At 41.8% G+C, this 24,740-nt stretch overlaps 1 long non-coding RNA gene across 1 annotated transcript; it reads right to left on the reverse strand.

Moving 5' to 3' along the window:
- Positions 1-11,467: 11,467 nt before the first annotated feature.
- Positions 11,468-21,754, reverse strand: LOC116979384. Its single transcript, XR_004413697.1, has 3 exons — positions 21,718-21,754; positions 15,812-15,814; positions 11,468-11,478 (listed from the first exon to the last, which is right to left on the reverse strand). It is a non-coding gene; the product is annotated as an uncharacterized LOC116979384 (long non-coding RNA).
- Positions 21,755-24,740: the final 2,986 nt, after the last annotated feature.

Raw genomic sequence — 24,740 nt, forward strand, 5'->3', positions numbered from 1 at the left:
ATAGTTTTCTTCTGAACCTAGAATTGCTGCACGAATGTATCTATTTTACATAAGTTGCTGCTTCAGATTTTCAGGAACATATTATTAGAAGGTTAATTGCAGGGACACTGATTGTGGATAAGTTCATAGCGTTAAGAACAAAAGGACAACAATTTTACGAAATTGAGCAGTTCTAATGGAATTGTAAGCAGGCAAATAAATTACAAGGCAATAATTGTTCTCAGTATCATGCTGATGGTTACCATTGCTGATGCTGTGTACCATAATTTGATGAGATGCATCTCTGTGTTAAATTTAGACATAATGAAGAAAGTGCTATACACAACAGTTGTGCATTATGAAGCATTATGCAATGCACACCTTGTTACTTTGCAGCTATTGGACAATAATAGATAGCAAATTGCTAAATTTAGGTCAGGTCGGGGTGAGTTCACCTTGCCACGGGTACCATGTAATCCCGTGCTACCTGCTCCATGGTCGGATAGTCGGTGACTAAACCGTCTCCCTCACCTGGTTTGCCAGGTGAGGAGGGGGTTGTGGACCCCCAGCAGGACCAAACACAAGACCTGTCAAAGGGTGGATGAGCTCCTAGCGAGCCAACGGCCATCCACACTTCTGTAGAAGTTGCGATCACTGTCGTACAAAGTAGCATTGTAAGGCACCATGCCCGTTAATGTTTTCAATGATGATGATGAAATAGCTGCATATATATGTGTTGGTGTATCTTAAATATAAAACATCATTAGACGAGAAATAGTATTGGGTAAGCTAATGGGACTGAAGGATGTTAAATCCCCTGGGCCTGATGGTCTGCATCCAAGGGTCCACAGGGAGGTGGCTCTAGAAATAGTGGACGCATTGGTGATCATTTTCCAATGTTCAATAGATTCAGGATCAGTTCCTGTGGATTGGAGGATAGCTAATGTTATTCCACTTTTCAAGAAAGGAGCGTAAGAGAAAACGGGGAATTACAGTCCAGTTAGCCTGACTTCGGTGGTGGGAAAGATGCTGGAGTCAATTATTAAAGAGGTAATAATGGGGCATTTGGATAGCAGTAAAAGGATTAGTCCAAGTCAACATGGATTTATGAAAGGGAAATCATGCTTGACTAATCTTCTGGAATTTTTTGAGGATGTGACAAGTAAAATGGATAGTCAGTGGATGTAGTGTATTTAAACTTTCAGAAGGCCTTTGATAAGGTCCCGCACGGTCCCGCACGGGAGACTGGTGACTAAAATTAGAGCACATGGTATTGGGGGTAGGGTGTTCAAGTTCAAGTTCAAATGAGTTTATTGTCATGTGTCCCTGTATAGGACAATGAAATTCTTGCTTTGCTTAAGCACACAGAAAATAGTAGGCATTTACTACAAAACAGATAAATGTGGCCATATACCATGATATAAATATATACACACATGAATAAATAAACTGATGAAGTGCAAATAGCAGAAAGTGGTTATTAATAATCAGAGTTTTGTCCGAGCCAGGTTTAATAGCCTGATGGCTGTGGGGAAGTAGCTATTCCTGAACCTGGTTGTTGCAGTCTTCAGGCTCCTGTACCTTCTACCTGAAGGTAGCAGGGAGATGATTGTGTGGCCAGGATGGTGTGGGTCTTTGATGATACTGCCAGCCTTTTTGAGGCAGCGACTGCGATAAATCCCCTCGATGGAAGGAAGGTCAGAGCCGATGATGGACTGGGCAGTGTTTACTACTTTTTGTAGTCTTTTCCTCTCCAGGGCACTCAAATTGCCGAACCAAGCCACGATGCAACCGGTCAGCATGATCTCTACTGTGCACCTGTAGAAGTTAGAGAGAGTCTTCCTTGACAAACCGACTCTCCGTAATCTTCTCAGGAAGTAGAGGCGCTGATGAACCTTTTTGATAATTGCGTTAGTGTTCTCGGACCAGGAAAGATCTTCAGAGATGTGCACGCCCAGGAATTTGAAGTTCTTGACCCTTTCAACCATCAACCCGTTGATATAAATGGGGCTGTGGGTCCCCCTCCTACTCCTTCCAAAGTCCACAATCAGTTCATTGGTTTTGCTGGTGTTGAGGGCCAGGTTATTGCGCTGGCACCATATGGACAGTTGCTCGATCTCCCTTCTATATTCTGACTCATCCCCATCAGTGATACACCCCACAATAGTGGTGTCGTCAGAGAACTTGATGATGGAGTTCGCACTGTGGTTGGCTACGCAGTCATGGGTATAGAGTGAGTACAGCAGGGGGCTGAGCACGCAGCCTTGAGGCTGTTGGGTGTTGACATGGATAGAAAATTGATTGGCAGACCGGAAGCAAAGAGTAGAAGTGAACGGGTCCTTTTCAGAATAGCAGGCAGTGGTGAGTGGAGTGCCGCAAGGCTCGGTGTTGGGGCCGCAACTGTTCACCATATATATTAATGATTTGGAAGAGGGAATTAGGAGCAACACTAGCAAGTTTGCGGATGACACAAAGCTGGGTGGCAGTGTGAACTGTGAAGAGGATGTTAGGAGGTTGCAGGGTGACCTGGACAGGTTGAGTGAGTGGGCAGATGCAGTATAATATAGATAAATGTGAGGTTATCCACTTTGGCAGCAAAAACAAGGGGGCATATTCTTATCTCAATGGGGTTAGGTTAGGTAAGGGGGAGGTGCAGCGAGACCTGAGCGTCCTTGTACACCCGTCACTGAAAGTTGGCTTACAGGTACAGCAGGCAGTGAAGAAAGTTAATGGAATGTTGGCCTTCATAACAAGAGGATTTCAGTATAGGAGTAAAGAGGTTCTTCTGCAGGTGTATAGGGCTCTGGTGAGACCACATCTGGAGTATTGTGTACAGTTTTGGTCTCCTAATTTGAGGAAGGACATCCTTGTGATTGAGTCAGTGCAGCGTAGGTTCACGAGATTGATCCCTGGGATGGCGGGACTGTCATATGAGGAAAGATTGAAAAGACTAGGCTTGTATTCACTGGAGTTTAGAAGGATGAGGGGATATCTTATAGAAACATATAAAATTATAAAAGGACTGGACAAGCTAGATGCAGGAAAAATGTTCCCAATGTGGAGCGAGTGCAGAACCAGGGGCCACAGTCTTAGAATGATCATTTAAGACTGAGGTGAGAAAAAACATTTTCACCCAGAGAGTTGTATTATGGAATTCCCTGCCACAGAGGGCAGTGGAGGCCAAGTCACTGGATGGATTTAAGAGAGAGTTAGATGGAGCTCTAGGGGCTAGTGGAGTCAAGGGATATGGGAAGAAGGCAGGCACGGGTTATTGATAGGGGACGGTCAGCCATGATCACAATGAATGGCGGTGCTGGCTCGAAGGGCCGAAAGGTCTCCTCCTGCACCTATTTTCTATGTCTATGTCTATCTAACTTATTAGTGTTAAATACAAAACCTTATTTTTCATTGTGTGGTATTTCATGCAGAATTTTATTGCAGTACATATCTGAACAGAAGTAATAATATAATATTAATGAATTCTGTATAGCATTTTGAGTACAATTTCTTCTTAAAACGCAGCAAATCTACATAGAAAAGCCAAGGATCCATAAATATGTCATAATCGAAAGGAATGCCTTGGATAGAGTCAACAGCTTCAAGTCCCTGGGCATGCATATCTCTCTAGATTTGTATGCATACCTCTCAAGATTTGTGCTGAACCCAGCATATTGATACAATCACAAAGAAACCTCGTCAACACCTCAACTTCCTTAAAGAGTGGGGAGATTTGGTATGTTGCTAAATAATCTATCAATCTTCCATAGATGTATTGTAGAGAGCACGCTGACTGGTGGCAATAACTTGATCACACAGGGATGAAGGAGACTGCAGAAAGTGGTAGACATTATACAGTTCATCTCGAGTATTTTACTCCCCACCAGTCTATATGAGACATTGCCTTAAAAAGGCAGCTGATATCATTAAAGACCCACACTACTCTGGCCATGCCCACAATTTGTTGCTACCATCAGGAAGAAGATGTAGGAGCCTGAAAACCATGATCTCAGGTTCAACAACAGTTTCTTCCCAGCAGTCATCAGGCTCTCGAATCACACAACAAAACCCTAGTTATAACCCTACCTCAGCAACAATCTATTATGAACTTTGTTTTCAGTTTAGTTTACAGATACAGCATGAAAACAAGCCCTTCAACCCACCATGTCTACATTGACCAATGATCACCAATACACTAGATCTATCCTACATAATTTACGGAAGCCAATTAATCTACAAACCTGCACATCCTTGAAATGTGGGAGGAACCTACAAACTCCATACAGACAGCAACTAAGGTTGGGATTGAACCTAGGTCTCTGACGCTGTAAGGCTGCAACTCTACCATCTTGCCACTGGGCCACCCTACACGATATGCTTCTATTCCGTGTTATTATTGTCTGGTTACCTGGTATTACTGATTTATTGTATTATTGATTATTATATATTTATTTGTTGTTGTTGTGTTAATAAGCATGCAGACATGCAGCAAGTAAGAATTTCATTGAACTGTTGCCAGTACATATCACAAGTAAATCCTCTTGACTTATGATTCGACTTGACTTGACTTTGAGCTGAATGAGTAGATAGACAATCAGGACTCCTGCATGTAGGCAGAGGTCCTGAACTTCCTTGTCGTTGACAGGCACACTCCAGCCAGATATATACAATCTGTGGAGTCCAGCACTGCAGTGCAAACTTCTGCAAATCTTTTAAGCATGTGCATCAATATAACTTTGTGCAAATCCATGGATTTGAATTGGAAAATTTAGTTGCAGACAGAAATGAAAGGCAAATGCAATTTCATTTTTACATTCAATTCACCAGCTTCAATTTACTGAAATCACTTTTTTTCCCTGGTATTTCAACATTTTAATCTTTTTAAATTAATTTCGGTAATTGTTAGTCTTTTTAATTTGTAACAGATTTTAAGTGCTTTTGAATGTCACAGAGGGATTTACCATCAATAATCCCGGTGGCAGAGCCTGCTCATATCTCAGTGCATTTCACAAAGCAGAGTTGCTGTGTTGGAGAAGCTCTGCTGTAGCGGGCCACACTGATCAGCTGGCAACCTGCTTCCTTATGGAAGATTGCACCTGGGGACCTACTCACGCAAAGAACAAGATTCAAGGATTAGGACTGACATCATCAATCAGTTTCACTACAGATCCATTTCATATTCCAGTTGTTTTCTGTAGGCACAACCTAAAGGTCTTTGAGAAAATTGGAAAGAAGCAGGTAATTGAATAAGTCACATCATAATGTTGTCTTCCATTTGTGCAGTAAAATGTCCCTGTGACATTGATGCATCAGTACCAGTTATCAAATGAGGCTGTGCCAGTGTGAATATACTGAAAGAATATCACGCATTTAATGGGATTGACTGTGGACACTTATTTTCAAGATCTTTGCAGATTGTAATCAATCTGGCATAAGCCACTTATATGTGCTAATGATAAAACCAATATCCAACTTCATTTAATTATGATGGGTAGACCAAAGTTGTGTGTGGCTTTGAAAACATTAATTATATAGTTCACAAAATTTACAACCACTCATCAAGTGTTTTTCAAATAAAACCTGACAGTTCTTCCTCCACTTTGTTAAAATTCCATTGTCCTTTACATAATTTGCAGATAATGAACATTTGTTTTGACTTCCCTTTCTTTAATATGACATAAGAAGCATTTCTTCTTAATTAAAGAGCATATGTTAAATTAGACAAACCTCAGGCTGGAGGTAAGAACCAAATTATCTGTTGGAAATCAAATTCTGATGACTTGTCTTCTATTGCCTTCTAAATAGAGATTTGTTTGGCCACAGAATATGTCAGTAAATATCTTCCACCTGGAACCCATTTATCAAAGGCAAAGTCATCAAGGGAGTTTAAGAGAGCTACCATTAGTCAGAAAACTGATAAGATGTTGTAATCAGATAGAAGTAATCAATTGTATCCTGCACAGCTGATCAATTTTGTCTCCATTGGAGATCTCAGGCAAGTGAGATGAATACAAGAATCATTTCTCAGAAAAAAGCTGCAAACTGCTGAACTTGGAGTGCCTCCACAAGGGACTTCTGCTCCAAACTGGAGGACGAGACAGATGTTCGGCAGCTGTGGCAGGGTCTGAATGCAATCACCTCCTACAAGGCAAAACCAGGAGGCAGCTCGAATGCCGGTGTAACATCACTCCCTGACGAGCTCAATGCGTTTTACGCACGCTTTGACAGGGAGAATACTGATGTGCCTTCCCGATCCCCCATTCGCTGTGATGGCATTTCAGTCTCAGTCACAGAGGCCGATGTCAGGAAATCCTTCAGAGGGGTGAACCCCCGAAAAGCACCTGGACCTGATGGTATACCCGGCCGTGTTCTAAAAACCTGTGCGGACCAACTGGCGGGAGTTTTTACGGACATTTTCAACCTCTCACTTCTGAGGTCTGAGGTCCCCACCTGCTTTAAAAGGGCATCAATTATACCGGTGCCCAAGAAGAGTAAGGTGACGTGCCTCAATGACTATCGACCAGTGGCACTAACGCCGGTGGTGATGAAGTGCTTTGAGAGGTTGATCATGGAGCAAATCAACTCCTACATCGACAAAAACCTGGACCCACTGCAGTTCGCATACCGCCACAACAGATCAACGGTGGATGCGATCTCGCTGGCCCTCCACTCCGCACTGGACCACTTGGACAACAAAAACTCATATGTCAGGCTGTTATTCATTGATTACAGCTCGGCATTTAACACAATCATCCCCTCCAAACTGGTTACCAAACTCGCAGAACTGGGTCTCTGCGCATCCCTCTGCAACTGGATCCTCGACTTCCTCGTCCACAGACCACAGTCTGTTCGTATTGGTGGAAATGTGTCAGCCTCAATAACAATCAGCACGGGAGCACCTCAAGGCTGCGTGCTCAGCCCCCTGCTGTACTCACTCTATACCCATGACTGCGTAGCGAACCACAGTGCGAACTCCATCATCAAGTTCGCTGATGACACCACTATTGTGGGGCGTATCACTGATGGGGATGAGTCAGAGTACAGAAGAGAGATCAAGCAACTGTCCCTATGGTGCCAGCGCAATAACCTGGCCCTGAACACCAGCAAAACCAAGGAACTGATTGTGGACTTTGGAAGGAGTAGGAGGGGGACCCACAGCCCCATTTATATCAACGGGTCGATGGTTGAAAGGGTCAAGAACTTCAAATTCCTGGGGTGCACATCTCTGAAGATCTTTCCTGGTCCGAGAACACGAAGGCAATTATCAAAAAAGCTCATCAGCGCCTCTACTTCCTGAGAAGATTACGGAGAGTCGGATTGTCAAGGAAGACTCTCTCTAACTTCTACAGGTGCACAGTCGAGAGCATACTGACCGGTTGCATCGTGGCTTGGTTCGGAAATTTGAGCGCCCTGGAGAGGAAAAGATTACAAAAAGTAGTAAACACTGCCCAGTCCATCATCGGCTCTGACCTTCCTTCCATCGAGGGGATTTATCGCAGTCGCTGCCTCAAAAAGGCTGGCAGTATCATCAAAGACCCATACCATCCTGGCCACACACTGATCTCCCTGCTACCTTCAGGTAGAAGGTACAGGAGCCTGAAGACTGCAACAACCAGGTTCAGGAATAGCTACTTCCCCTCAGCCATCAGGTTATTAAACCTGGCTCGGACAAAACTCTGATTATTAGCAACCACTTTCTGTTATTTGCACTACCAGTTTATTTATTCATGTGTGTATATATTTATATCATGGTATATGGACACATTTATCTGTTTTGTAGTAAATGCCTACTATTTTCTGTGTGCTTAAGCAAAGCAAGAATTTCATTGTCCTATACAGGGACACATGACAATAAACTCACTTGAACTTGAACTTGAACTCATCGGCAAAAAGTTTAAAATGGGTGATTAATTTCATTGGTTGTTTAGAGAAAACTACTGCACTCTTGCTCAAATTAACTGGCGGTGAGCAGTTAAAGATATGGATTAGATTTACTGCCCAGAATGGATCCACAGAGGACAGACTCTCTTCGGTTCTGAGACCAGGCGCAAGAGATTGCAGATGCCAGAATCTGTGTAAAAAAATTAAGAAATGGGCAATTGATGTTTTGGGTCAAGATCCAAGACCATCCAGTCGGATTCATCCAGACCGTCTGATCAGCTGAGATGCTCCAACTGTTCTCCTTTTGATACATATACCTGTTCATTGTTTTGTTTTAGTTTAGTTTAGTTTAGTTTAGTGTAGTGTAGTGTAGTTTAGTTTAGTTTAGTTTAGCTTAGTTTACAGATACTGCGCGGAAACAGGCCCTTCTGCCCACCGAGTCCGCACCGACCAGCAATCCCCACATATTAACACAAGCTTACACACACTAGGGACAATTTACACTTATACCAAGCATACAAACTGAAGCCAATTAGCCAACAAACCTGTACATCTTTGGAATGTGGGAGGAAACCGAAGATCTCGGAGAAAACCTGTACAGATCACGGGGAGAACGTACAAACTCCAGACAGACAAGCACCCGTATTCGGGATCGAACCCGGGTTTCTGGCCTTGTAAGGCAGAACTCTACCACTGTGCCACTGTGCCACCTTTGGATAAAAGGAATGTGCCAAAATTGGATTGGGTAAATTATGTCAAGAGCAAGAGTAATAAATCAATCCATTTCACTCATATGTTGATGAATCAAGTTGTAGTTGTATGCTGCTGAAGGGAAATAGCTTTACCGTGTGTAACATCCAAAAGGTTTTCCGCAGTACTTTTAACGGCCAGCAAGTCGAGGAACTGAGCATGACCTAGTGGCAGGAGTCTGGATAATCATAACCAGTATTCAGCAAAAGAGAAAATCTCAATTAAAATCTCAGAATTTGAACTTAATTACTGAATAAGGCATAATTCAGATTCAGATTCAGATTAAAATTGAATCTGAATCTGAATCTGAATTATGCCTTATTCAAAATCAATGAGAATTAAAGACTTTTATTTATATCTATGAACAGTTCGAACTATATTATGATATTTCAATATCTTCTCTGTCCCAAACATATAAATGTACTTTATTGAATTCACCAACTTGCAATGAATGAAACTTGTATGGTGTTACCACAAAGTCATCACTGAACTCAATACTTGGACCAATGAAAGGTTTCAAGTGCAGTGTAAGTAGTTATATTGTGGTCATATATTAAGACGCAGATGCAGAGGCAGATGAAAATTTGTCTGCTTGTATGCTGCAAATGGATCTGCCTGTCTTGGGTTTAGGTATAACCTCTTCACTAGTAAATTAATATAACTTTGCGTTTAACCCCCTAGAATCAGCAGAGGATTGGAGATGGAAAATGTAGGAGGCATGTGGAGCAGTGGTAGGATTGTTGCCTTACAACACAAGAGACCAGGGTTCGAACCTGACCTTTAGTGCTGTCTGTACGGAGTATGTGACCACTTGGGTTTTCTCCGGGTGCTGCGGTTTCCACCCACATTCCAAACACATGTGAGTTTGTAGGTTAATTGACCTCTGTAGATTGTCTCCGTTGTGTCGGACAGAACCAGTGTATGGGTAATTGTGGTCAGGGACACTTGATGGGCCGAAGAGCCCGTTTCCATGCTGTAACTCTAAATTGGGGTGGGAGATTGGAACCTTCACGTGGTCCTCCCTGTTTCAACGAATGCAATCAACCTGGTGTGCACAATCAAATAAGATCAAATAGAACAAGTTGTCCTCCAACTTTAGGCTGTGCACGCCATACGCAAGGAGAAGAAGCTCTAAATTAAACAAAACTAAAGTAACTAGGTTCATGCTCTGACACAAATACAATTAGGATACTGCAAAAACTTGGTTTTCCATCATCAAAACAACAAAAAACATTTTGTTTTTAAATTCACTTATGTTTTTTGCAATATAACCAAACTTTTTATTTGTCTTTAAATGGTAGAAACATATCCAAGGTTCCCTCACTTGCTCTGAATATCTCTTCTTTTTTTTAAGTCATTCAGATCACAAGCACCCTAAACCAGGTGTAATCAAAACCAGGAAACATTCAAGCTATTTTCATCCCGTTTCAGTGCCTGCTGAATGCGGGCTCTCATTGTGCCGTGACTAATCTTCAACGTCATTATGAATGCCTCAAAGAATCAAGCAAGGCCTGGAATTACCAGTTCAAAAACACATAATGCTTCAGACATTACGTCTGTTGAATATTAGATCTTTATTGCCTCACACCAGATTGGTGCAAATTCTCTGTGCATTGTGTTGTAGAATTTTTAAGCCATTACCATGTCATTTTCATGTTTGTGGAAATTAAATGCTCTCAAATTCCATGTCTCATTCCCTAAATTTCAAGTGACTATATGTTAATAAATTGTAAAATGTATTGGAATGCCTTAAGGTAATTGAAAATCACTATTTAAGTGGATTCTATTTAAAGTCTTCTTTCTTCATTCTAGTGCTTCATGTGCAGGCACCTTTTTAATCTTGCATCTCTCTAATTAGATTCCCCTTGCACATCAATCTACAACCATTTTCTAACTGGCATGCCTGCAGAGGTGTTGATATCATTCATGTTTTCAGAGTCTCCACATCCCAGAATCTGATTGTGTTATTTGAAGGTTTGCCAAGCATAACACCTCCACTCCAGGTTCAAGAGATTGATGTTTACATCAGGGTGGTGTATGAGGAGAAGGGGTGTTAATTTATAAGATGTGCATGCACTAACAGTTTAAGAGGCTGAGGTGAGCATTTCTAGCATCCCATTGAAACCCAGTTGGAAGGTCCATGATGAGAACTTGCAAAGTAAAGCCAAAATCCATATCCTCCATCTCTTCCAAAAGCATTTTGGGATCCTTGCAAATCTCCACTTCCTCCACCTCCCCTCTTCTTTATTTTCTTCTTCCACTTTCTTATCTCAGCCCCTCCTCCTGCGCAGTGACTGCATTTTGTCATTTTGTCAGTGTCTCCACCAGCTATCTACCTTTCTGCCTTCTGACCACTTATGCCAGCTGGGATGTAGGGCAGCTTTGGAGTCAATCTCAACTTCTCTTCAACTTATCTAGTAGGGCTTGAATTCCAAATCTTCACCTGTTCTCCAGAAAATTAAAGAACAACTTCTTGACAAATTATTCTTGTGAATCGGTTGTGTGTGGGAAGGGAAAGAATTTAGGAAATGGAGACCCATTACAGAATTACCAAAAATCCAGTCAATTTATTATTTGCCGTTTCTCTCTCCCCAAACATTCCTGCAGTCCTACCGATATCCCCTTCTGTTGCTCATCGTGCATTTATGCTGAAACCATTCTGACACTCTATACTAAATTACATCCTCTTCATATTTGGACACACACTATTGATATTGGGGGGAAATGTATGCATTAAGTCGACGCATACAGAATGGGTGCAGATTGGGGTAAATTGCAGGTTGCGATTCCAGAAGTCCCTGGCTGCGACATTTGCCTATTGTGGTCAAACAACAGACCTGAAGTCATAAGTTTCTTAAGCCTTTGTGTCTGCTGAGCATCACAATGATATTTTTATATTCACATCATTCAATATGTACTCAGTAGGTCTCTGCATAATGCTTATTCAGTTAAATTTATGGCAATTTCATAAATATATGCCACATAATATATATGATATAAAACATATGATTTGTAATATATCTGTAAGCTAATATAATTGTTTTTTTAATACTTGATTTTTTAAATTATGATGTACCCTGAGTATTTTTTTTCTTTTATCTCTCTGCTGCACGATTCTGGCCTCGCCCTGAATATTATTCTGACAAACCATAAACAGTGCACGGAAATAATAAGCCTAAGATTTTCATGGCCATATGTACATGTCAGAACTTGAGTCCACAGTGCCTGTAAATCACATTCAAATAATAAGCCAATATTTCAACTCATGCAAATTGCTTTCTATAAAAAATAAACTTTCAGCCCTGCGGATACAATTTGACTTGCTGCTCTTCATCCACACGGTGCATAAATAGGTAATGCTGCTCAAGACTTACCTGATTGTTGTTCTGCCTCCATTCTTAGTTCAGCATTACCTCAGCACCCCTCCACACCCATTATATTTTATGAAAGTCGTTATTTCACATCTCAGAAAGTTTATTGTGTGCACAGCTAATCCTATGATGCAGAGTCAGAAAAAAATGAGGGCGTTTGCAGGCACAGCTTGGGAAATTTTGTGAGAAATTCTATCCCTCATGGTCAAATATGTTGGGAGCAAGTAGAGGCTTATTCCTATTGCTTTAAGATTGGGAGTGCAGGCCAGCTATGAAGCACAAGCTTCAAGGTTTTATATATCAGTGAGAAACCTACCCACCGTATGCAGTTTCTTTGTGTTGCAATTAATGGTGTAATTAAATTCTTTTTAATTTGGCTTCAAATTTTACTCAGGGAGGAAACTATCCCAGATCCCCAAAACCTGAAAACTGTTTACCTGCAAAGTAGTTTGAATAGGTGTCTTAATTTCTCACTGTCCCTTCTTGTGAAAGCTCTCTTAATGCAATTGCTCCCCCTCTACGTGAGGAACAGTGTTTGAGATGTAGGCGTAGTCAGGATAGGAGTAGTCTTGCATACATTTGATAGCAATTAAAGGAGGTAGAGTACTGCCATCTTTGGCTGTGATTACATGACATGTGACATCAGGGCCTACATAGCAGGTAGGTTTGTAAAATGAAAGATTTTTCTTGAAATGAGAGTGGAAGAGGACAAAGATGGAAAAAAACTCTACTAACCATTTACACTGTAATTAAGGCTATCTTAATATATCAATTAATATCGCCTATTCACAAACAAGCCACTTTTAAAGCATTTGGACATTTGTGTTCCCTTCCTTTCTTTATGAACATTTTCCATCCCTTATTCAGTGTATATTTGTTTTAAGTAAAAATTGCTGGTCCTGCTGGTTCATTGTATATTCTTACGGTGTTGAAGGAAGCCATTCGCCCCCTCGAGTTTATGCTAGCTGGCAATGTAATCCCATCAACCATTCTCCCGCATATCTCCCTGTAACCTCATTGTGATGGAGGTTTAAAGGAGCAAAGGAGATGTTCTCAGGACCGTCATGCAGTTCTGCCAATTAGATCATGGCCGATCTGTACCTCAGTTCCATATTCTTCCCTATTGTTCTTTTACAAAAATCTATTTATTTCAGAAACAAACATTTCAGTTGACCCAACACCCACAACCATTGGTGGAGTGATTTCCAAGTATCTACTGGTGACTCCAGAAAGATTTTCTAAATGCCCACGCTCTGTTTTTAAAATTGAGTCCTTTTGTTCTTGAATCCGCTGCCAGAGGAAATAGTTGCTCTGTTTCAAATGCACCAAGCCTTTTAATCATTTTAAATATCTTGATTAGATCAATGTACAACCTCTAACAGGAAGAAATGCAAGCCAATAGTACAACCTGTACTTGTAATGTGACCTTTCAAATGCTGGTAACATTCTGTTGAATCTGCACTTCATATTTATGTTATTTTCACCTCACCATTAAATTCCACACTGCAGCTTTCCTCTCCTTGGCCTGTAGTATTTAATCAGAAATCCTGTACATCTGTGTTCAGAGTATGGTATAACGTATTGTATCTGCCTCCCCTGAGCTGCCATATTTCTCACACCTTTTTAATGCACATATTCCTGTTTAAGGGCTCCTATTTGTCACGTTGTCCTGCTCCTTGTAACATATTTAATTACTTGAGAGAGAATAATGTTATAGAGGTGAACGTTGGCCATAAAAAATGAAGCTTGCTGTGTAATAATGTATCCATAATTCTTAGTACAATAAATACCTAATAGCAACCCTTGAAGCATAAATCTGCAAAATCAGAGTGCTTTGACCTCTGAAATAAGATATGTTAAGGACAATCAGTGCAATTAAGTGGGAATAGTATTAGCAGTGTAATGGACAAAATAACATCATTGCTGAGATTCAGTTTTCCTTTAAACATAGCGAAGCATGCAATACCCTTTTGCAGTTCTAGAGACTGTCATCTTACACTGGGCAGATATTCTTGCTTCATTTTCCCCAACGTGCTGAACACAGTGGCTAACAAGCCTTTCATGTCATGTATGGCTTGACGTATTTCATCCAGCTTGCCATTTAAAGTTTACAGCATACTACATAACATTTCATTTCCACCGCTTTCAGTTTTCTATGTCCTATTCCATTAGGTGAAGAGCGCGACCAGCTCTGTTGGAATTTTTGTATGGTGTGTCTATTTTCTTTTTCTCCTGATTTACAGCTCTTCATGTTTTCTGATCTTCCCCTATGTATCTGAGCATCTTTCCTCCATCCCCACCACCCTCAGAACCCGTACAAGTAACTATTCCAAAGAGCAGCTAATTCAGTCATTTTGGTAGGAGGGAGGGGGGGGGGGGAAGAAAGAGAGAGAGAGAGAGAGAGAGAGAGAGATAGACGGGGGGGAGAGAGAGAGGGGATAGAGAGATATATTGTGGAGGGAGAGATATAGGTAGAGAGATCTCATCTCCTCGCTCTACTGCATCTCTCCTCTATCTCTCCGCTCTCTCTAGCTCTCTCTCTCTCCTCTCTCTACTTCGCTCGAGCGCGCTGTCTCGCGCTCTCTCTCGCTACTCTCTCTCTCTCTCTCTCTTCTCTCTCTCTCTCTGCGCTCTTCCTCTCTCCTCTCTCTCTCGCTCTCTCTCTCTCTCTCTCTCTCTCTTGCTGCTCTCTGCTCTCTCTCATCTCTCTCTCTTCTCTCTCTACTCATCTCTCTCTCTCTTCTCTCTCTCTCGCTCTCTCTCTCTCTCTCTCTCCTCTCTCTCTCTCTCGTGCTCTCTCTCGCCTCGCTCTCGCTCGCTCTCTCTCTCTTCTCTCTCTCTCTCTCTCTCTCTCTCTATTCTCTCTCTTCTCTCTCTCTCTCTCTCTCTCTCTCTTCTCTCCTCTCTCTCTTCTCTTCTCTCTCTCTCTCTCCTCTCTCTCTCTCTCTCCTCTCTTCTCTCTCTCTCTCTACTCTCTCTTCTCTTTTCTCTCTCTCCTTTCTCTCTCTCTCCTCTCTTCTCTTCTCTCTCTCTCTCTCTCTCTCTCTCCCTCTCTCTCTCTCTGTGCTTCTCTCTCTCTCTCTCTCTCTCTCTCTCTCTCTCTCTCTCTCTTCTCTTTCTCTGTCTCTCCTTCTCTCTCTCTCTCTTCTTCTCTCCTCCTTCTCTTCCTTCTCCCATTTTTTTTTCTTCCCCTCCCTCCTCCCTCCCTCCCTCCCCCCACCCCTCCCAACCACACCCTGGCTGAAGCAAATTTGAATGTAGGTCAAATCTAACCAGACATTTTTTTCAAATTCCAGCAGGAGCCAAATATAGATATCACCCATAAGATGTTTCATTGATTATTGCCCTTGGGATGGAAGTCTTTCAGTCGTTGAAAAGTTAGAATGGATCTGTTCTCCCTGGCTGACCTCCACATGCTGCTTTTCCCTTAGTTGATGGAAACACGTGCTTTCATGGAAGTGGAGAAAGGGGACTGATAAAAGAGAGCCGCAGTATAAAATCAGAGCAACAAATAACTGATAGACCTTTGCCAGATCTAAGCTATCAGCTGCAATATTGTACCAGGCAGTAGACACTTGCACTTTGAAGGGACGAGAAATAATTCACACAATGCAAAAAGAAAAGGTTGCATAGATGAAAATTAGCTCAATGCGCAATAGAACAAATTGTGCCCAATTCTGAACCTCTTTACACACATTGTGAAATCCGATTTGCAACTCCTTATCTGAAATTCAACAGTTTTCATTTGGTGCCACAAGAAACATAATCACTCCTGTCATAAAAACAGCCAATACTTTGAGCCAATTTAATCCTTTGTCCTCATTGAGATTTACAGCCTTAAGCAACTTCAAGAGCGATCTCACTTATGTGCTGCTACTGTTTTCCATATGGAATTTAAAGATATGATCACTCCCAGCTTCCTGGCCCCAGGATCATCCCAGGCTGCTTTTTCTGATCTCTTTCCACATCTCACCATCTGTGGCTCACTGGTGCAATCTTCATTTCGAAAGATAGGAGAATGGATTTATTTTTCCCTCACCCCTAGTGGGGAAGGACATTTACGTGCACTGGAGGCTTTTCCAGATTGTAGGAATTCATTGGCTGCACTAATGTCATAGTTCCTGGCAACTTCCTGTCAGGTGTACAGAGCTGCGGCCCAAAAGTGTGTTTCTGTGACACCTCATGTGCAGACTAAATGCCTTTTGCAACCAGCCTGTTTGGGTAGTCTGTGGTCACCCATGGACCAGAACCTGGAATGACCATGGCTGCACAAATAGTTCAGAGGCTGGGTATCCTGCAGCAAGTAACTCAACTCCCAAGGTCCTTCCACCATCTACAAATGCACATTAGGAACGTGATGAAATATTGGTGAGTACTGTGCCGAGAGCTCTCAGGAACTCAAAGCCCTCCAGGACAAAGCAGCCTGTTTGATTGATGTCCTGCCAACGGGCTTAAACATTCATTAGCTCCACCACTGCACACAGTGGCTGCAGTGGGCACCTCCAAAAAGTTATGCAAAAATCTAAAGAGCTACAGATGCTGGAAATTTAAAACAGAAACACAAAGTGCTAGAAATATTCAGCAGGCTGGCCCATGATGGAGTATAAGAGAAACAGAAGTATGGGACACCACATTCACCAGGTTGCCTTCCAAATGGCACACCATCCAGACTAACCCTTTCACCAGTCCTTCATCATGCTGGATCTAAATCCTAGAAATTCCTACCCAACAGCACAGTGGAAAATCAGTCTGCTGTGCCTCAACAGCCCATGAACATAACTCAAGAGCAACTTCACAAAGACAATTAGGTAAGTGGGGCATTAAATTGCCACATTGCCACAATCGCCTTGCCAGTGATACTTAAATCCCACACATGTATAAAACAAAAGAGGTCTAAAACCCGAGTCAAATATGGCACAAAAGTCATAAATAGTCTGATACCGTTTCATGTAGTTGTCAGGGAAAGACATGAGGTGATGACTAGGGAAAAGACTGAGTGTAAGCATTAAATGTCAATGCCGTTGATTTTTTTTGCTCTATTTATCTAGAGAAAATTTATTCTCATTCAATAATGGATTTTGGATAAACAGTCATCTTGCATCTTCAGTGTAGAGTGAATGAATTATCAGAGATGGCACAGTAGAGTTGTACATCGCAAGGTACGTATTTTCAGGTGTTGTTGACTGGGAGAGGAATGTGGATGAGAAATGGAATCTAGTGAGATATAAGGTATCAGTGACAGACACAGGATAAGAAGCCCTTCCTAATAATTTCCGACTATGACTGAATAGATCAGAATGTAATCATGCATCTGCAGGCCATCAAGATAGATGATGGTGAAGAGTATTGGTGGTGGATGGGATGATGGTTAAGGCAGTTGGCCAGATCAAGAAGGACAAGGCAGGATAGATTTTTCGCAGAAAATGGAAAATACTGTCAGTTCAGTGATGCTGATTCAGCTGTTTTCCTAAAAACATAAGAACCCAAGAAACAAAATCAGCAGTAGGCCATTCTGCTCACTCAGACAATGTGTTCAATTCTAATATTTTACCTCAATGCTACTTTCCTGCACTAACCCTTTATCCCTTAATTCCCTTTATAGCTAACACTCTATTGATATCTGCCTTTAATAACCTCAGCAATTCCAAAGATTCACTACCCCTTGGTATGGATCTTTTCCCACTCAAACCCCCTTTTATGTTTCAATTAGATCAGGTAGGCTCAGGCGGACCTCAGGTATTCAGCGAAACGATTGCCCAGTCTACGTTTGGACTCGCTGATGTATAATAGTCCACATCTTGAACAACGGATACTGTAAGATGAGGTTGGAGGTGGTCTGCCTAACCTGAAAGGACTGCCGGGGTCCCTGGACAAAGTCGAGGGAGGAGGTATAGGATCGTTTCACTGAACATCTTCTATGTCTGCCTGAACTTACCTGATCTCCCAGTTGCTAAACACTTTAATTCCCTTCCCATTCCCAAACAGACCTTTCTATTCTCCTAGGTCTCCTCCATTGTCAGAGTGAGGCTAAACGCAAATTGGAGGAACAGCATCTCATATTTCGCCTGGGCAGCTTACAGCCCACTGGTATGAATATTGATTTCTGTAACTTCAAGTAACCCCGGCATTCCCTCTCGCTCCATCCCTCCCCACCCAAGTCGCACCAGCTTCTCGTTTTCACCCAACAAACAGCTAACAATGGCCTGTTTCCTTTATCATTGTTACTTTTTTGCATATCTTTCATACATTATTCTTTATCTCTCTACATCATCGTCTATATCTCTTGTTTCCCTTATCTGAAGAAGGGTCTTGACCCGAAACGTTACCCATTCCTTCACTCCAGAGGTGCTGCCTGTCCCGCTGTTACCCCAGCTGTTTGTGTTTATCTTTTATTGTAGGTCATAGTTGCTGAGGTAAGTTTGTGGTTCGTGTTGTGCATTGTTCAAGAGCATGATGATTGTTGGGAAGAAGCTGATCCTGAACCTGGAGATCACAGTTTTCAGGGCAAGTGTGGCCAGGGTAGTGTGGGTCTGTGCTGATATTAGCTGTTACAGTTGGTGATGCAACATATCATCTGCCTCACCATGCCTGCTTTAATTTAAATTATTGGGTTTTTTTAAGCACCATTTCCTTTACCCGTCGAGGTTTACGATCTATGGACATGGTACTCAGTATTCCCCACAGTCTGTGCCCCAGCAGAGCGTACAGACCTCTATTACAAGATATTACAAGCAATGGTACTATGGAAATACTGAACCTTGAATGAAGGGATTCAGATAAGGACTCAGTGGTGAAAGGTCTTTTATTCTTGACAATATTTTGTCCAGGTAAAATGTCTCATGTCCCTTGTACTCCTCGATTCCTGACAATCAATTTATATTTATCTTCCAGTGCACAACAGCTTTGGGTCTCATGCCAACAGTGGCTGCACTAGAAACACCAGGTAGTATTGTTTCTCTGCCTGCGATCTTAATGAAGCCAGTGAAAAGCCTTGCTTGGAATGTCTGCCTGGTTGCCTTTTCTTTAGCATAATTTGCATGAAACTGGCAATTTAAAACAAAAAAAAATCAAATGCAAAATATATCCAAAGCAAATCAAGTTTCTGCAACATCTTGTGCCAGGTTTAAAAAATATTGTGCAAAAAGACAGCTGCACTTGTAAAACTGCCCACATTCCCACTTTGAATTAATCGCCATTGCAAACTCTATTAATTCTGCTCATTGTGCATCTTCAAGGAGGATCTTAAATTTAAGCCTCTTTTAGTCACAAGAATGTCATATTTCTTAATCTTTTACTTCCGTTCATTGGAATTTCACAGAGATAGACTAATGTAGACAATCTAATTGTTTACATTGTTTACTAAATCATTACTTTTTATTCAAATTCACCTCACTAACAGTGATTTCTCATTCACCTTTTTATTAGTAAGTCAGCTCTTTTAAAAATATCAAGGAATACTCCTTGATTTTTGTTTTTCATCTCTGTCCTAAGCTATATCCTGGATTGATAAAGATTTTACAGAAAACAGCATGCAAGCGGAATTGAGTAGAATGAACACAAACATAAAAATCTTGAAATGTGTCAATTTGAGTGTGATTTGCTTTTATATTGCTTACCACACACAAGGCTGAAACATATGGTCCCTGTTCCAATGATGACTTAATTTTCTTTTCACTCTTATGGTGTCCTGACTCAGTCAGAACACTGTTGTTCACAACCAACTATTCAGTTTTATTCCCTCTCTCCATAGTATGTCAGCATTGTGACATGATTGCTAATACACTCACACCAACGTGAAAGTCAGTTTAGACATGTATGTAAGTAGGCTTCCAAATACAAGCTGGTTAAAGGGCTTGTCCCACTTAGGCATAATTTGCACCTCATTTACGCGACATCATTTACGCGCCACAACACACGAAGCGACATAATTTACGCGTCACACGCGCGTCGTGACGTGCACATGACACGCGCATGGCGTGCATTACGCACGCATGGTGAGACATGGTGGCGTAGGCAGTGACGCGCGGTCGCGTGCGACGCCCCAGGATTTTGGGATTCACAAAATCTTCACGCACCACCTGCGTGACGCGCAAATGACGCCCAAGTGGGACAGGCCCTTAAGAGAGTGACCTACTTCATATTAGAAGGCCAATGTAGTTGAGCAATGCAGATATCCCACTCTTTCAAGACCAAGCGTGCCATACAAATGTAGTCAAGGAACGAAGGAGGTTGGAGAAGATGATGGACACTACCTGGTCCATCGCCACTACTGGCCTCCCCACTGTCGAAAAGAACTGGCCTAAAAAATGCAGCTAGTATCATCAAAGACCCACACTACCCTGGACATACTCTCATCTCGCTACTAAGAAGGTACAGGAGCCTGAAAATGATAATCTCCAGTTTCAAGAGCAGCATCATCCCAGCAACCAAAAGGCTCTTAAACATCACACAACACTAACCATAACCCTACGCCAGTAACTATGACCTATGATCGACTTTCATTTAGTTGCCCCACGGACATCGGTTTTGCATTATTATGGACTGGTTACCAAGTATTTATGAATAATAATTATTGAATTATTGATTATTGTATATTTGTTTGTTTATTATTGCATTAATTGCCCTGTAAAGTTGCAGCAAGGAAGAATGCTATTATTCCATTGCTGATATAATTAAATACTCTTGATCCTTGAAATCATGTATTGTATGTTGTGCATATTTAATTAATGTGTATTGTTGATCATTGTTCTCCAAGACAACTAGTGTTCAGGTATTTTAGGGTGCTCATCTTGCATCACTATGTTATTCTTTAGCATAACTATTTAGGTTGATCTCTGTAAGAGCTTTACGGGCAGACTTAGAGATAAATTTCTTAAGTTCAGTACAGATGATTGTAGTTCCACCAGTGCATGGCACCCACGTGTCACTTTCTCTACTTTCAGACATGATTCACTCAACACCATCATTGCAAGGAGATGGCCAATATTAAAGGAGTGATGCAGACAATCAAAGGGTTTATTTACAAAGATTCCACACTTTAGTATGAGGGCTGAGGGCTATCCCTAAAGAGTCTTTGGAAGATTCCTCAACACATAATGTTGACGTGTGTCAGGAAGACCAAATGGCATCTTATACAAAGTTGTATTTTAACAGCTGCATCACACAATATCCATTAGGACAGAAATATGCAGACGAAAGGCCCTCTCCAAGCCCAAAGCTGGCTGACCCATTGTTAAACCCCTGTCCCACGGTGCGAGTCCACCCACGAGTTATCCCGAGTTAAAAACAAATCAAACTCGTGGTAATCACGTAGAATGAACGTAGCGGGAACGTCGGAGCTCGTGGACGTAACTTTGCGACTCGTAACACTAACGGCAGGTACTCGGGAAACGTGTTAACTCGTGAAAATTTTTCAACATGTTAAAAGATTTCCACGAGTCAAGTATACTCTTGAAGGAAAATTTTGAAACTTTTAAACTCGTTGTAATACCGTAGTAGCCCGTGAGTTTACCGTAGTGACTCGTGAGTTTACCGTGGGTACTCTTACAGCTGGACAGAGAAAAAAAAGTGAGTAAAAAAATGTTCGCCAAGTCTGCCTGTCAGGAATGATTCCCTGATACTGGTGACACCTGTGCAGATCTCACCTTGGCCTTTGGAATTGAGCGGGTAATCTCATTAAATTCAAAGCATTTACAGCACAGACTATTGATACAATCCTCATAATATTTGTGGAATGGACCCTATGATATTAATATAAAGCATCTGATAATAACCTTTAATATTGGATCAAATAGAATATCCCTTCTAGAAGTTCCTGATACTCCCGTTCTGCCCCAGTACAAAGTGACTATGTCCTAGACAAGTCTCGTCCATTGAGTGACTACTCGCAAATCTTGCTTTTGCCACGCAGAAAAAAAAAGTTCTCTTTTTCTTTTGTTGTGACAGGTCACATTCTGCCTCCTTTGTTGTGGGTTTGTTTAGGAAATCCCGCCCCTCCTTAATCTAACACCATTCTTAATACCATTTTTTTGTCCCTGGGTTATCCAGATGAACGAATTTGTAGGGGCCCGCAGAGCGAACAAGGTGACAAGAGGCTATGCAAACTAGTGCGGACTGCACAGGTAACAACTAATATAGCGTCATCTCACCCGTACGTGAAACGTGGTCATTCACTGTCAATGCATAAGATTGAACATCCATTTGTTAGTTTAATAAAAAAGATTCGGGTGATGATTCAAATCTAGAATATTAGTTTCCCAGCATCTCTGGAGAAAAGGAATAGGCGATGTTTCGGGTCCGAACCCTTTTTCAGATTGAAGGGTTACTACCCGAAAATTCAACCATTCCTTCTCTCCAGAGATGCTGCCTGGCCTGCTGAGTGACTCCAACATTTTGTATTTATCTTTGGCATAATCCAGGCTCTGCAGTTCCTTCCTACACAGTAGTTTCCCAATTTGACGTGGAAGCCGAAGAGCCGAAACACTGACTATTCCTCTTTCCCCATACGCTGCCTGACCTACTGAATTCACCCCTTATGTCCTATTTCGTAATACAATGATTAATACTTGTTTTACAATTCCACTAATATGGGAGGAAGGCCGTATGAAACAATGAGTTTGGGTCCGAAGTGGGAACTTATTTAAAACAAAGTTTGGTGCGTGCGACTGAAAAAAAGGATAGTGTCTAACTTAATGTAACCCTTGCATCTCCTCTCTCTCTCTCTCTCTCTCTCTCTCTCTCTCCCGTTCCCTCCCCCACCCAAGTCGCACCAACTTCAAAGTCGTCTTGTTGAGTCTCATTGTCTGTAACTCATTCACACCTAACACACACACAGCTACCAATGGCCTGTTTCCTTTATCATCGTTACTTTTTTGCATATCTTTCATTCATTTGTTCTATATCTCTCTATATCACCGTCTATATCTCATTTCCCTTTACCCTGACTCTCAGTCCGAAGAAGGGTCTCGACCCGAGACGTCACCTATTCCTTTTCTCCAGAGATGCTGCCTGACCCACTGAGTTACTCCAGCTTTTTGCGTCTATCTTCCATTTAAACCAGCATCTGATGTTCCTACGCAAAGGAAAGTCATCTTCGTTTGGGGATGAAAAATGGGAATCAACCAAGGTGTCAGGAAGCAAAGACAACGGATTTCATGACAAAGTACCCCTGGGCTTTTCTACAACAAGCAATAACAACTGTGCCCCAATGCAACAATGGTTCAGAACTGATAATTAAACAACCGTTGTTTGAACCCATGACTCGATGAGAAATGAGTGGCAAAAACACCTGAAGGATTGTGAGATAATGATCATGGATGACTTTTAATGGAAAGTCCACACATACAGATAGACAGCCAAGAAGAACTTCATATCTACACTCAGACGGACTGGCAGCTGGAGGAGATAGGAGTTCCCCAAGAGAAATACAGGGAAAGGCATATTGGAAAAGACAGATGCTGGAATCCTGAAACGCATGTCAAAACATTTAAAATGTATAAACACATAGCAAATAAGTGTAGGAGTAGGCCATTCGGCCCTTCGAGCCAGCATTGCCATTGAATATGATCATGGCTGATCATCCAAAATTAGTACCCCGTTTCTGCTTTCTCCCCATATCCCTTGATTCTGTAACCTAAGAAATTTAACATGGGAGGCTTTTTATAGTGGAAAAAAAAACTGCATGACATAATGTGATGATTTTTCCACACGTCGGTAGTCGTTGTTGGCTCAAGAGTAACTCAGGAGAGGAACTTGGTAAATCAGGAGAGGAACTTGGTAACTCGGGAGAGGTACTTGGTACATCGCAGAAATGAGAAGTAAACGGCAAACTTAGACATACACGTGGGAACTCGTTTAAACTCGTGAACATAAACTTGGAATCTCGTGGAAAACCACAAGTTTGATTTTTTCTTTAACTCGGGATAACTCGTGGGTGGACTCACACCATGGGACAGAGCTATTAGACTTCCACCAATCTATTATAGCCACTGTAGTATACAACATGGTGCAACAATATACATACTTACTGTGCCTGCTGAGTTACTCCAGCTTTTTGCTTCAATCTTCAGTTTTAACCGGCAACTGCAATTCCTTCCTACACAAACTTTCATGGAAGACAGACACTGAGATGCTAAATGGTTATGGACATTTTCATTCAATTATATCAATTTGATTCTGTTGGCCTTCATATTTAGATACTGTAATGTTCAACTAAAGGCACAAGTTGAGATGTGGTAGTGTTGAAGTATTTGGAAATGTGGTTTAGTTTAGTTTAGTTTGGTTTAGAGATACAGCACGGAAACAGGCCCTTTGGCCCACCAAGTCTGCGCCAACCAATGATCACCCAGTACATGAACACTATCCTACACATTAGGGACAATTTACAATTTTTTTTACCAAAGCCAATTAACCAACAAACCTATACGTCTTTGGAGTGTGGGAGGAAACTGGAGCACCTGAAGAAAGCCCATGCGGTCACAAGGAGAATGTACAAATGCCATACAGACATCACCCATAGTCAGGATGGAACCCAATTCTCTGACGCTGAAAGGCAGCAACTCTACCACTGCGTCAATGAGCCTCCCAAATTTTTACTTTAGGCTTTAGAGATACCGCGCCCTTCAGCCCACCGTTCACGTCGACCAGTGATCATTCCGTTCACAAGCATCATCCTGCACACTAGGGACAATTTTCAAATTACAGAAGCCAATTAACGTATAAACCTGTGCGTCTTTGGAGCGTGGGATGAATCCGGAGCACCCA

This window comes from Amblyraja radiata, chromosome 12, assembly GCF_010909765.2.
Source record: "Amblyraja radiata isolate CabotCenter1 chromosome 12, sAmbRad1.1.pri, whole genome shotgun sequence".
NCBI classification, from domain to species: Eukaryota; Metazoa; Chordata; class Chondrichthyes; order Rajiformes; family Rajidae; genus Amblyraja; species Amblyraja radiata.